Source organism: Ceratotherium simum, chromosome 10 (genome assembly GCF_057802395.1).
Source record: "Ceratotherium simum simum isolate JZ-2026a chromosome 10, ASM5780239v1, whole genome shotgun sequence".
NCBI classification, from domain to species: domain Eukaryota; kingdom Metazoa; phylum Chordata; class Mammalia; order Perissodactyla; family Rhinocerotidae; genus Ceratotherium; species Ceratotherium simum.
The window spans coordinates 73,138,067-73,153,385 of NC_141909.1; the positions used below are offsets into that span (position 1 = coordinate 73,138,067).

The window sequence follows — 15,319 nt, forward strand, 5'->3', positions numbered from 1 at the left end:
TTGTACTCAGAATAGTGTCTGGCCCACAGTGGTCTATTTATGGTATTCTGAACACAGCTGACTATAATACAAGAGAGAAGGTGCTAAAGCCTAGAATAGAGGTATAAATAAAGTACTGTGGAAGCCCAAAAGAGGAAGAAATTAATTCTTGTTCAGAAGATTGACAACGGCTTTGAAGAGTGATATCTGAGTTAGATCTTGGGGATTGACAGGATTTTAGCAGTCAGAAGTGGATGCTGAGTGGGCGTGCAGGTGCGGAGAACTATGATGATGCTCCTGGGTGGGAAACTGCTTCACATATGCAGAGAAAAGCGAGCCAACTCATGGACTGGGACATGGTGTCTAAGAGAGGGGCCGTGTTGGGGTAGAGTGCAGGTAGTCAAGGGATCTCCAAAGTCACATGCTCTGGTGTTTGCATATGTCTACCAGATTTCAAGGTGGAGACATTGAGTAGGTAGTTGGAGGTAAGAGTCTGGAGTTTGAGAGTAAGATCTGCTCTAGAGATATAAATTTGGAGTCATCAGCATATTAGTGGTATTTAAAGCCAAGAAACTGAAGGAGCTCACCAAATTGAATGAACGTAGGTAGAGAAGAGGACCAAGGATGGAAGCCAGGGATGCTCCAAAGGTAAGAGGTTAGGGAGAAGGGGAGGAAGCAGCAAAGGAGACTGAAAAGGAGTATTAGTGAAACAGAAAGAGAATCAAAAGTGTGGTGTCCAGGGAGGCAAGTGAAGAAAGTATAGCAAGGATCAACTAGATCAAATGAAGCTGATGGGTCATGCCAGAGGAGCTCAGAAGGATGAACTGATTGAAGGATGTTCAATGTGGATGTTGTTGGTAACCTTAGGAACAGCTTGTCAGAGGTGGGAGAGAAAAGAAAGCCTGGTCAGAGTGGGTTGATTCTTTTAAGAAGTTTTGCCGCAAAGAAAGGAGGCCTTAGCTGATAGTACCAGTGGGATATAGAGAAGGATTTTGTTTCTTTTTTTTTTTTTTTTTAAAGATTTTATTTATTTATTTTCCCCCCAAAGCCCCAGTAGATAGTTGTATGTCACAGCTGCACATCCTTCTAGTTGCTGTATGTGGGACGTGGCCTCAGCATGGCCAGAGAAGCGGTGCGTTGGTGCGCGCCCGGGATCCAAACCCGGGCCACCAGCAGCGGAGCGCGCGCACTTAACCGCTAAGCCACGGGGCCGACCCGGATTTTGTTTCTTTACTGTGGGAGAAATAGCATTTTTATTAGCTAATTGGAAGAATCCAGTGGAGTATTAAAAGTTGAAAGACAAGAAGGGAGAATTGTAGAAGCGATGTCCTTGAGTAGGTGAGACAGGATTGGATCTAGTACCTAAGTGGAGAGATTTGCTTTAGATGGAGCATGGAAAGTTCATCTGATGTAGCAAGTGAGAAGGCAAAGTATGTGGTACAAATGCTAGCAGAGGATGTGATAGGATGGAAGTTGGTAGAAGTTCTTTCTTGATTGCTTCAATTCTCTCAGTAAGGTAAGAACCAAGGTCATTAGCTGAGATCAGGATAGGGGAGAGGCTGTTAGGGATTTGAGGAGAGGAGAGAAAGAATGAAATTATAGACTTGGAATAAGTGGGAGTGAGTACACTTGGGACATGTAGATGATTGCCTGGGGTCTCAATGACCCACTTGAGCTTCAAGGTCGCGAATTTAAAGTGAACTCTGTAGCTGTGGTTGTGTGTTTTTCTCCAGCTGTACTTACATCTATCTCCTTCACTTCCTTTAATCTCCATCTCTTACTCGTCCTTTGACTTCCGTAAGGCCTGGTACATACAACAAGCTTAACAAATGTTTGTTAATTGAAACTGACGTCTTCAATACTTAAAGAAAATACTTAGAGGAAAGTCTGAAAGACAGTCAATGGTAGAAGAGCTTAGGAGACTCTCAAGTAGGCTAAGAGGTAAAGCAGAGGGCACTTTTGAGATCCTCTCCTCTGTCTCTCTCCTCTCTACTAGCCCTTCTCTATTATTGGGACAGATATGGTGTTGGAGAAGAAATGAGGCATAGAAGAGAGAATGGAAGGGATCATAATGATCATTTTACCTAAACTGAGCAAAACCAAATGACTGCTTTAGTCCCTTTGTGGTGAACAACTCCATCAGCCACCCAGACATGGAGTGGCCTCTGCTCACTCTCCATCAGGCCGGTACCTCCAACCAGTAACAAGTCCTGTTGACATGGCCTTCTGAAAAACTCTGAGATCGTTTCCCTCTCCACTCCATCTGTTGTTTCAGCCTCTATTGGCTACCTTCAGCATTTGTCACCTGGATGATAATATTAATAATTGCTACTATTTATTGAGTACTTATTATATGCCAGTTACTAGTTCAAGGGCTTTATATTTATTCACTCATTTAATTCTCAAAAGAGACCCATTTTACGGAAGAGGAACCTGAAGCACCTGAATTTCTGCATTACTCTCTCTATCAGTCTCTCTGAGCCCAGTCTAATCCATCCCTCATTTCTCTACCAGGATGAGTATCCCTAGACGTCTACTTAAAATTTGCATAGAAGTGATGTCAGCAAGACGGTGGAGTAGGAAGCCCTGGATCCTCCTTACCCCCACAAACACACTAGTTCGGCAACAATTCAACAAATTTCCTTTGTGAGAAATCCAGAAACTAATTGAAAGCCTCCAGTACCCTGCAAAAATGTGAAAACAGACTCATTGATGCTGATAAGGAGATTCAGGACATCTTCTTGCTAAAATCCCTACCTGTGGCACAGCATCATGTGATCAAGAAGAGTGCCCCTAGGTCTCAGATTCAGCCAGGGGAGGAAAGGGTTTGTTTGTGTGTCCAGCATCCCAACTTTTTTGAGGGAGCTCCCCAGAGGACTGGCTTCTGTCTTGCCAGTCTTGGAATTCTGATGGGTCTGGCATAGTCTAGCCACCCAAGAGAAAACTGAGATGGCAACTTGCACTGGTACACACCATAGATCCTCCCCCCTGCTCAGCCTGGATCAGTGAATGAAAAATTCCAGCTCTCAGCTTTCCCTTGGGGACTGAGACAGTTGGTAGAGGCCCACAGAATCCCTGGCTGGACTGATTAGTGGAGGTCTTCTCCTATGAGGTCAGTCTATAATGACTGGGAGAGAAGCCTGCTTTGTCTAATGAGCAGAAATCAACCAGAAAGTCAAGGAAAATAAAGAATTAGGCAAACATATTTCAAACAAAGGAACAAGATAAATCTCCAGAAACTAAGCCAAATGAAATGGAGTTATATGATTTACCTGACAGAGAATTCAAAATGACTACTATTAAGATGCTCACTCACTGACGTCAAGAGAACAATGTGAGAATTTCAACAGAGATAGAAAATATTAAAAATACCAAACAGAAATCATGGAGCTGGAAAAAAAACAATAACTGAAATGAAAAATTCACTAGAGGCATTCAAAAAGAGACTATTTCAAGCAGAAGAAAGGATCAGTGAACTCAAAGACAGGTCATTGGAAATAAGTCAGTGAGAGGAGCAAAAAAGAAAAAAGAGTGAAGAAAACTTAAGGGACTTATGGAATACCATCAAGTGGACCAATATATGAATTATGGGAGTTTCAGAAGGAGAAGAGAGAGAAAGAGGCAGAAAGGTTATTTAAAGAAATAATTGCTGACAATTGCCAAAATCTGGAGAAAGTAATGGACATCCAGATCCAGGAAATGGACATCCAGATCCAGAGGCTCAAAGGACACCAAATAAGAGGAACCCAAATCCACACTGAGGTTCATTATAATCAAATTGTCCAAAGTTAAAGACAAAGCATTTTTAAAGCAGCAAGAGAAAAGCAACTTGTCACATACAAAGAAAGCCCCATAAGACTCTCAGTGGAGTTTTTTGCAGAAACCTTCAGGCCAGAAGAGATTGGGATAATATATTCAAAGTGCTGAAAGGAAAAATACTGTAGAATATTATACCCAGCAAAACTGTCCTTCAAATATATAGGAGAGAGAAAGACTTTCTGAGACAAACAAAAGCTGAGGGAATTCATCACCATTAGACCTGCTTTACAATAAATGCTAAAGGGAGTTATTCAAGTTGAAACAAAAGAACACTAAACAGCAACAGGACCGTAAGAAAGTACAAAACTTGTTGGTAAAGGTAAATACATAGAAAAATGCAATATAGTGTATTACTGAAATGGTGGTAGGTAGATCACTTTCAATTCTAGTATAAAATTAAAAGATAAAAGTATTATAAATAACTGAAATGGTGGTAGGTAGATCACTTTCAATTCTAGTATAAAATTAAAAGATAAAAGTATTATAAATAACTATAACTAAAAAGATATTAAAATAATATGAATAGATGCAAATTGTGACAACAATAACACAAAGTTTGGGGGGGTTGATGTTAAAGTTTTTGTATGTCATTGAACTTAAGTTGTTATCTGCTAAAAAGAGAACTGTTATAAGATATTTTATGTAAGCCCCAAGATAACTACATACAAAAATTACCTATAGAAGTTACACAAAAGCAAAAGAAAAGGAATCAAAGTATATCAATACAAAAAAATCAACAAAACAAAAAGGAAGACAGCAAAAGAAGAAAAGACATACAAAAGAACTACAATACTAACAGAAATCTACTAACAAAATGGCAATAGGAAATCCTTCCCTATCAATAATTATTTTAAATGTAAGTGGTTTAAACTCCCCAATCAACAAATAAGAAAATAATACTCAACTATATGCTGTCTACGAGAAACTCACTCTAGTTTGGACACACGTAGGCTCACATGAAGGAATTCAAAGAGATATTCCATGCAAATGATAACAAAAGAGAGCAGGGATGGCCATACTTGTATCGGAAAAAAATAGACATTAAATCAAAAACTGTCACAAGGCACAAAGAAAAACATTATATAATGATAAAAGGGTCAAACCACCAGGAAGATATTACTATTATAAATATATAGGCACCCAACATAAATATACAAAACCAACATTGATAAAACTGAAGGGACAAATAGATACCAATACAATAATATTAGGAAACCTCACTACTTTACTGGCTAGAACACCCAGACAGAAGATCAATGTGGAAACATAGGACTTGAATAACACTATAGACTAAATGGACCTAATAGACATGTAAAGAATATTTGACTCAACAGCAGCCGAATACATTCTTCTCAAGCACACACATATCTTTCTCCAGCATAGATGATACGTTAGGTCACAAAACAAGTCTTAACAAATTTAAGAAGAATGAAATCATACCAAGTATCTTTTTTGACCACAATGAAATGAAATTAGAAATCAATAGCAGAAGGAAAATTGGAAAATCACAAATACGTGGAAAATAACACATTCTTGAACAAGCACTGGGTCAAAAAAGAAATAAAAAAGGAAATTAGAAAATATCTTAAGATAAATAAAAATGAAAACACACCACACCAAAACTTATGGGATGCAGTGAAAGCAGTACTAAGAGGGACATTCATAAAGACAAATACATACATTAAAAAAGAAGAAATATCTCAAAAGAACAACTTAACTTGACACCTCAAGGAACTAGAAAAAGAACAAACTAGGCCCAAAGTTAGCAGAAGGAAGAAAATAAAGACTAGAACAGAAATAAACAGAACAGAAAAAAAACAACAAAACTAAGAGTTGATTTTTTGAAAAGATTAACAAAATTTACAAACTCCTAGCTAGAGTAACTAAGAAAAAAAGAGAGAAGACTCACATAACGTTAGAAATGAAAGAAGAGACATCACAACTGATACAACAGAAATACAAAGGATCATAAGAGACAACTGTGAACAATTACACGCCAACAAACTGGATAATCTAGAAGAAATGGATAAATTCCTAGAAACATAAAATCTACCAAGACTAAATCATGAAGAAATAGAAAGTCTGACTATACGTGTTACTAGTATGGGGATTATATTAGTGATCAAAAACCTCCCACAAAGAAAAGACCAGGACCAGATGACTTCACTAGTGAATTCCACCAAACATTTAAAAAAAGATGTAATACCAATCCTTCTCAAACACTTCCAAAAAATTGAAGAGGAGAGAACACTTCCAAATTAATTTTATAAGGCTAGGCTTACTCTGAAATCACAGCCAGAAAAAGACACCATAAGAAAGAAAACTACAGGCCAATATCCTTGATGAATATAGATGCAAAAATCCTCAACAAAATACTAGCAAACCAAATCCAACAGCACATTAAAAGGATCATACATCATGACCAAGTGAGATTTATCCCTGGGATGGAATGATGGTTCAATATACAAAAATCAATTACTGTGATACACCACATTAACAGAATAAATAAAAATTACATGATTGTCTCAATAGATGCAGAAGCAGAAGAAGCACTTGACAAAATTCAACAAACTAGGAATAGAAGGGTAGTACCTCAACATAATAAAGGCCATATATGAAAAGGTCACTGCTAACATCATACTCAATGGTGAAAAACTGAACAGTTTTTCTCCAAGGTCAGGAACAAGACAAGGATGCCAACTCTTGCCACTTCTATTCAACATAGTACTGGCAGTCCTAGCCAGAGCAATTAAGCAAGAAAAAGAAATAAAAGTCATCCTAATTGGAAAGGAGGAATTAAAATTGTTCCTGTTTGGAGATGTCATGATCTTATATATATAAAATCCTACAAATTCCATAAAAAAAACTTTCAGAACTAATAAATAAATTCAGTAAAGTTACAGAAAACAAAATCAACATACAAAAATCTGTCGTGTTTCTATACACTAACAATGAATTATCTGAAAAGGAAATTAGGAAAACAATCCCATTTACAATAGCATCAAAAAGAATAAAACATTTAGCAATAAACTAACTAAGGAGGTAAGAGATTTGTTTACTGAAAACTATAATACATTGATGAGAGAAATTAAATAAGACGCAAATGGAAAGATGTTTGTATTCACAGATTAGAAGATTTAGCATTGTTAAATATCCATGCTACCCAAAGCAATCTACAGATTCAATGTAGTATCTATCAAAATCCCAATGGTATTTTTTTACAGAAATAGAAAAAACAATTCTAAAATTCACATGGAATCATAAATTACCAAATCAATCTTGAGATAGAAGAACAAAGCTGAACACCTCATACTTCCTAATTTCAAACTATATTACAAAGCTATAGTAATCAAAACAGTATGATACTGGCACGAAGACAGATATACAGACCAATAGACTGGAATAGAGAGCCCAGAAACAAATCCACACATATATGGTCAACTGATCTTCAAAAAGGGAACCAAGAACATACAATAGGGAAAAGACAGTCTCTTCAATCAGTGGTGCTGGGAAAACTGGATATCCACATGTAAAGAATGAAATTGAACCCCTATCTTACATCATACACAAAATTCAGCTCAAAATAGATTAAAGACTTAGACATAAGACCTGAAACTATAAAACTCCTAGAAGAAAACATAAGAGAAAAGCTTCATGACGTTGATCTTGGCCATGATTTTATGGATATGACACCAAAAGCAAAGGCAACAAAAGCCTTATACTAAGTGAAATAATCCAGTCACAGAAAGACAAATATTGCATGATTCTACTTATATGAGGTATCTAAAATAGTCAAATTCATAGAATCAAAGAGTGGAATGGTTGTTGCTAGGACCTGGGGAGAGGAGGAAATGGAGAGTTACTAATCAACAGACATGAAGTTTCAGTTAAGCAAGACGAATAAGCTATAGAGATCATTTGTGCAACATTGCACCTATAGTCAACAAGAATGCACTGTACACTTAAAAATTTGTTAAGAAGGTAGAGCTCTTGTTAAGTGTTCTTATGATAATGAAATAAATTTAAAAAAAGATAATGCAAACTTCCTAAGACTGTCATCCAAATTTTCCCAAAAGAGCCTTTCTAAATCAGGCAAGAAATGTTATCATTAAATAAAAGGTCAAAAACATGTTTGAGCTAATATATTGCTTGTGGCCAAATTTATAACCTACCAAAATTCTGTTTTTGTGAGCTTCATGTATACTTTATAGAACAGATTGAATTATAAGAAATTGCCATTATTTGACCATTTTGGACCTATAAAAATGAAAATACATTGCTGGCTGTAGTATACAATATAATGTTCTATTTCTCTTTCTAAGACAGAAGAAAGTAAACTATTAAATATTTATTAAAATGGGGGCCGGCCCGGTGGCTCAAGCAGTTAAGTGCGCAAGCTCTGCTGTAACGGCCCGGGGTTAGCTGGTTTGGATCCCGGGCACGCACTGACGCACTGCTTGTCAAGCCATGCTGTGGCGGCATCCCATATAAAGTAGAGGAAGATGGGCACGGATGTTAGCCCAGGGCCAGTCTTCCTCAGCAAAAAAGAGGAGGATTGGCATTGGATGTTAGCTCAGGGCTGGTCTTCCTCACAAAAAATATCTATATCTATATCTATATCTATATCTATATCTATATCTATATCTATATCTATCTATCTATCTATCTATATTTATTAAAATGAAATAAAATCTACATCAAGTTTAGGATGCAAGACAAAGTCTGTAGTGGGCATAGATGACCCTTGACTAGTGAGTCTCTTGTCTGTCTTTCCTGATCCTCTTTCTTCTCTTTCCTTCAAAGACATGCTTCGTTCCAAAGTACATTAGTTTCTCCAAAGAACTCAACATCTCCCACTCCTTCCACTCCCCATCTATGCTCCTACTGCTCTTGTGAATTGGAATGTCCTTTCTGTCCCTGGGCCTACCACTACCTACTTGTCCTCTAGCTCAAAAGTCACTCCCCTGCGAAGCCTTGCCGTCAGCCCCCATCCCTCCCCTAGTCTAAAGGGGTGGAACCCCTGCCTGGGTCCCTTCACACCTAGGGCACATCTCTACCTAGCACTTAATTCTCAGCTTGCAAAAGTTGGTTGGTTTGTCTACCTCCCCCTCTGGGGTACAAACATTATGAGAAAGCAGTGTTTTTCGAATCTATATTTTAGAGCTCATTTCATGGAGAAGTACTATTCAAGATAAAAACATCCTTTTTACACATAACAGAACAGGAATGTCTCTAATTTAGGAAGTAAACCCAATCTCTATTTGGTCTTTTACTGACATATTGTTTTAACAAAGGCTCTAAAAACTTAAGTTTTTCTTCCAAGAAATCCTCTAGGGTAGGTTGATGTCATATCTCTTAGTAAAGTGTTTTCTTCTTCTTCTGTTGTTAATTTATTTCATGTTCAAAGAGGGCAATGTATTGCCCTAGGTTAGCAGATAAATTAGCAGTAGATCAGGATGAGATAAAAAATACTTATTTTGTATGTATTTGCTTAGTTAAAAAATAGCTATTGAATGTCTTCTACTATCCAAGGGATCTATTGGGCAGATGCATTTATCACTCATCAAAAATACTTCTCTTGCCCTCCTGTTTTATTTTTATATCTAAAATTTTTAAGGCTGAGGCGTACCTTAGAGTGTGTCTACAGTGGTGTGAAGCAACAAAATAGAAATCGTATTGTATGCGAAATTGTATATTGAAGGTAATGATAGAGTGAGCTCCGCACATAGCAATTAGTTTACAATGTGCCCCCACAATGCACTCAGACACTGTGATTAATGCTCCCTGGAGCATTCAGTCTCCGTAACTAGCTATCATTGTACTTACCAGAACCCTGCTCTCCCAGGATATTATGATAAATACCATGTTGGTTCTAATATTGCTCTAAGTGATTAAGTCTGGGTGTGAGAGGGAATAAGATGAAATGGAGACAAAATGCAAAGTTTATGTTCTGGCTGCTTAGCTAGAAATCCGTAAGGAACCAAGCCAGCAATCCTTAAGTGATGTTTTAGGGTGACATAGTGACTTCCCATCCCCCTCCCACACACCCATGCCCAGTCTGTGGAGGTTATAATGGGTTATAAGTGCTATTTCAAGTTGGTTTTCTGTTGGGTGTGTCTGGAAGCTAAACATCAGAAGGTGAATGAAAGAAACAGAAAACTAGTCTCCACATCAGAGAAGCAGAGAAGCATCCTGAACCTTACTCCTAGTCTCTTAGGACAGCCCTCCAACAGAGGAGGGGCTCTCAGAGAATGACATCATCAACAAACAGTCCCATTGGTTGATGGGAGTGGTGCACGGCCAATCCTATTGGCTCCATCCCAGATGAACCCCTCAGTAAGGGAGGGGTGACATGGTTAGAGTGTATGACCGAAGTCAGTAAATATTCACTATTGGATTGTATGTTTGTGTTCCCCCAAAATTCATATGCTAGAAACCCTAACCCAAATGTGATGGTATTTAGCTACGGGGCCTTTGGGAGGTAATTAGTGTTAGATGAGGTCATAAGGGTGAGGTTCTCAGGATAGGATTAGTGTCCTTATAAGAACAGACACCAGAGAGCTCTCTCCTTCTCCATGCCTACCCACCAAGAAAAGGCCATGTGAGTAAAAAGCGAGAAGGTGGCCATCTGCGAGCCAAGAAGAGAGACCTTATCAGAAACAGAACGGGCCGCACCTTGATCTTGGCCATCCCAGCCTCCAGAACTGTGAGAAAGTAAATTTCTGTTGTTTAAGCCACCAGTTTGTGGAATTTTGTTATGGCAGCCCAAGCAGACTAACATTCACATTCACCATTCTGTGGCTAGGTGTCATGTGCATTCAATCCCTGCATCCCTAGCCCAGAGCAAAGGGGGCTCTCCCCGCCACCCCCCACCCCCACACGGCTCCAAGCCCGAGGGGTAGTGGGGCAGAAAAAGGTCTTCTTGACTTCCTGGGACCACAGTGTCCCTAGAACTTTTATTAATTTGGGGTGCTCTCCATCCAGCTCTCCCCTGTCAAGAGTTCATCTAATCATGATAATAAGGGAAACCAGCATTTATAAAGCCCTTTCTTTGTGGCAGGCAAGTACTGGACAAGTATTATCTCATGAAATCCTCCCAACAACCCAACAAGGTGGGTACTGCTTTTATTTACCAATTTTACAGACCAGGAAACTGAGGCACAAAGAGTTGAGACAACCTTCCGGGAATCCTAGTGAGATTTGACATCAGAGTTCAAGTTTTTGATTGTTTATTCATTTCTTTAAAAAGTATTGAAGAGCTGTTATGTGCCATGCCCTGTGGTAGGTGCTAGGCTTACAGTGGGGATCAAAGCAGATGTGGTTCCTGCCCTCCCAGCCCAGTGACAGCCCATAGACAAAGAATTCACCATCTAAACTCATAGCTGGTGATATGTGCAATAAAGAAAATGAACAGAGTCCGTGGGGACATAATTAGATAAGGCCATTAAGAAAGGACTGTCAGAGGAGGTGAGATTTAAATTGAGATTTGAAGGAAAAGGTGGAATGGAGGTGGGTGTGGTGTTTCAGGCAGAGGGAACAGCATGTGCAAAGGCCCTGAAATAGGAAACTGCTGAGTGAGTCTGAGGAGCAGAATGAGGCCAGAGAGGCTGGTGCTGGAGACTCAAGGAAAGAGCAGAATGGGAGGGGGAGGAAGAGCTCTGAGGCCATAGTGAGGGGACAGAAGCCCTGAGAACCACCAAGCATTGTTTGTGCGCCTCACAGCATGTCAGGATTAGAAGAGGAAGGGAATGTGGTGTGTGGCCCCTGCTTTGTGGGCGCTGTGTTGGGGCCTTTATCTAGGGCAGGCCATCTCAACTTCACTCAGCTCCTGAGGCAAGTCTTATCATCTCCGTTTTCCAGAGGACTCACCTGAGGTTGAGGATGAAGACATGACTTGCCCAGGTCCCCAGAGATGAGTTAAGAGGCTGAGATCTGAGTCCGCTAAAATGTCCTGCCTTCCCCGGAGTCCCAGCTGCCCCCAGAGGAGCCCAGCTGGGGCATGTGTGAGTTCTCCCAGAGGTGTCTTCTTTCTTTTCTCATCACAGTGGCCTTTTTCTTTCTTTTTTTTTTTGAGGAAGATTAGCCCTGAACTAACATCTGTTGCCAACCTTCCTCTTTTTGCTGAGGAAGATTGGCCCTGGGCTAACATCCGTGCCCATCTTCCTCTACTTTATATGGGACGCCGCCACAGCATGGCTTGGCAAGTGGTCCATAGGTCTGCGCCTGGAATCCAGGCCTGTGAACTCCGGGCCACCGAAGCAGAGCACGCCAACTTAACTGCTACGGCACCGGGCCGGCCCCTCACAGTGGCCTTTCTTGAAAGCAGTGATAACACAATCTATCATTTTCAGGAAACTGTCCAAGGTGTCTTGAGTAAAAGGCAAGCAACCCCCCTACGACTCAATAAAGCACTGCCCTCACTGCACCATGCTGGGCGCCTGGGCCCCCTTAGTGCAGGGAAAGGTTCTGGCGCCACCCCAGGCCCTCTTTGCGGAGGGTGGGTGGACGCCACCAGGGGGAAAGGAGTGGGGCTTCTGATAGTGCTGGGGAGGAGCTGTCCATTGGGCGGGCTGCGACGGCACCAGAGGGATGGCTCTGCCTTGTGCGAGAGGGGCAGTGGGGAAGAACGGAGCAAGTCTGGTTGTCTCTGCCTTGCTTTGTTCTATGAGAACCCACTTGCTGACAAGTTTGCTTTTCAGTCACTTCCTTCTACATCCATTGTGAAAGATGACATGAGTGGAGCCAAATTAAAATAGAGCTGGAGCAGCCATTTCAGAGGAATTGACTTGTACGTCTTGTTTCCTTTATCCTCCAAACTGGACCAAACTGTCAACATTCCAAAAAGTTACTAAGGACAAGAATATCCTGTTTGTAGGTGGCCAACAGGCACATGAAAAGATGTTCAACATTGTTAATATTTGGGAAATGCAAATCAAAACTACAATGAGATACCACCTCACACCCATCAGAATGGCTATAATTATCAAGACAAGAAATAACAAGTGTTAGAGAGAACGTGGAGAAAAGGAAACCCTTATACACTGCTGGTGGGAATGCAAACTGGTACAGTCACTATGGAAAACAGTATGGAGATTTCTCAGAAAATTGAAATAGGAATACCATACGATCCAGCTATTCTGCTACTGTGTATTTATCCAAAGAGCATAAAATCAATAATTCAAAAAGATTTATGCACCCCTATGTTCATCGCAGCATTATTCACAATATCCAAGATGTGGAAGCAACCCAAGTGCCCATCAATGGATGAGTGGATAAAGAAGATGAGGTGTGTGTGTGTGTGTATACATACACACACACACACACACACACACACACAATGGAATACTACTCAGCCATAAAAAAGACAAAATCATGTCACTTGCAACAACATGGATGGACCTTGAGGGTTTTATGCTAAGGGAAATAAGTCAGACAGAGAAAGACAAAAACTATATGATTTCACTCACATGTGGAATATAAACAAACACATAGATAAGGAGAACAGATTGGTGGTTACCAGAAGGGAAGGGGATGGGGGGAGCGCGAAAGGGGTAAAGGGGCACATACGTATGATGACAGATAAAAACCAGAATATTGGTGGTGAACACGATGCAGTCTATACAGAAACTGATATATAATAATGTACACCTGAAATTTACACAATGTTATAAGCCAATATGACCTCAATAAAATAATTTTTTACAAAAAGAATATCCCATTTGTAAGGACTGATAAAACTGGACTTTGCCTGGTGACTGAATCTCAAGCCAATCAATGACGTACAAACCTAGCCTTACCTCATCAGCACCAGTGATCTTTCTTTAATACAACTCACCTCATCCTCCCTTTTTCCCAAAAAACCCTAAGCCCCTCGCCTGTAATGAGAACACATTTTGGGTTTCTGCCCGAATCTGTGTCTCCTGAACTGCGATTCTAATTGCTCAAATAAATATCTGCTGTTTAAATTGAGGTGATTTTTCCTCGGTTGATACCATCAACTTTTCTCTATATTTCTCAATATACAAAATGATTGATAGAAGAGAACTGAATGAAAGATATATTTTACTGAAATTGTTGAGCAGCAAGAAAAAGGAAGAGAGGAAGGAAAAGGTAAAATAAAACCGGGTCCTCCGCTCGCCCACTTACATAAGAGATTTCTGACCTGGTCATTCAACAAACATTTCTGGAGAGCCTACAACGTGCCAACGGGTGCGTAGGTGCCAGAGAGCACACAGCAAAGACTGAGGCGCTGGTGCTGCCCGCGAACTTCTCAGGACTGTGCCCCAGTGTCTGGCGTAGGACCGCCACAGCCAAAGGCCGGGAAGCTCCGGGGGGATGCTGGCTTCTGGGAATGAAGGAGGGTCAGGGGAATCCACGGAGATAACATTTGGGCAGTAGAGAATGGTAGTGTTTCAGCAGGAACCACCTGCTCTGTGAGACTGTGAGAGCCGCTGGGAACCATGTCTTAATTTACCTGTGTCCCCTGTCCACAAACATGGGTTGCGCAGTAGGTGCCGAACACACACTGTGGATGGAGGGCTGGGGAAGGAACAGCATCGGGAGCAGTGTGGGTGACAGCGTCTGGCCTGAGTTGAGGGGTCTCTTTAGTTAGGTTGTTGCTTGAGTGGCCTGAAGGCTCCATGGGGACAAAGGCTGGAGAGGCAGAGGGCTTAGATGTCATCCGAAGGGTGTGGACATCATTGGAGAGGGAATTGGCAACCACTAAAAAGCAGAGTAACATGGTCAGAGTTAAGTGTCAGGAAAATTAATCCAGCCACATTTAACACACAGACTAATTCATAATTGCATGACTAAGAATTATGTCATCTCTCTGGGCTTCCCTTTCCTCGATAGACGCAGGAAGGTCCCTCCTTTCTGGGGACTACTGCGACATGTGACGTGGTTATGACAGGCCACACGGAAGCCCCAACACTTACTGACTGAACACAATTGAACATAACTTCCCAAGGCGGCGGGAGGGGGAGATTCTGGGGCTCCGGTGAGAGGCACCCACACGAGGCCTGGCCTGGGAGATGCTCTTACCAGTAGTCCAGTTTCAGAGGGACAGCTTCCAGACTGCCGATCTGACTGCAAGGCTCCAAGTTAGAGAGTTCATACAGCTGGAGTTCACGATTTCTGTTCAGAGATCAAGCACACCTGGAGTAAACTTTAAACCTTTAAACTCCCCACTTCACTTTTGTAGTACATTTTGTATATTCCATGGATTCCTCATAACAGAGACACCTGACCACTGAAACGCCTGCCCTACGGAGCACTCCCCATAGCTGAGCTTGAGGTCTCCCTCCCCAGTGCCACCATTTGGGGACATCTCTTCTGCCTGGTTCTAAACCAGGGGTCCATCCCTCTCCATCAGGAGGCTGGCACAGTTTTCACCAACATGGGCTCTGGATGCCAGCAGTTGGGGCATCAGATCCCAGCTCACCACTCAGTTCCCTCATCTGTAAAATGGGGATCATAACATTCCTGTCTCCCAGCAGAGCTACAAGGATTAAATGAGAGG

At 41.0% G+C, this 15,319-nt stretch overlaps 1 pseudogene; it reads right to left on the reverse strand.

Annotated features, from left to right (window-relative positions):
- LOC147916178 (cilia- and flagella-associated protein 337-like) overlaps positions 1-15,319 on the reverse strand; it is a 134,848-nt pseudogene that overhangs the window by 91,386 nt on the left and 28,143 nt on the right.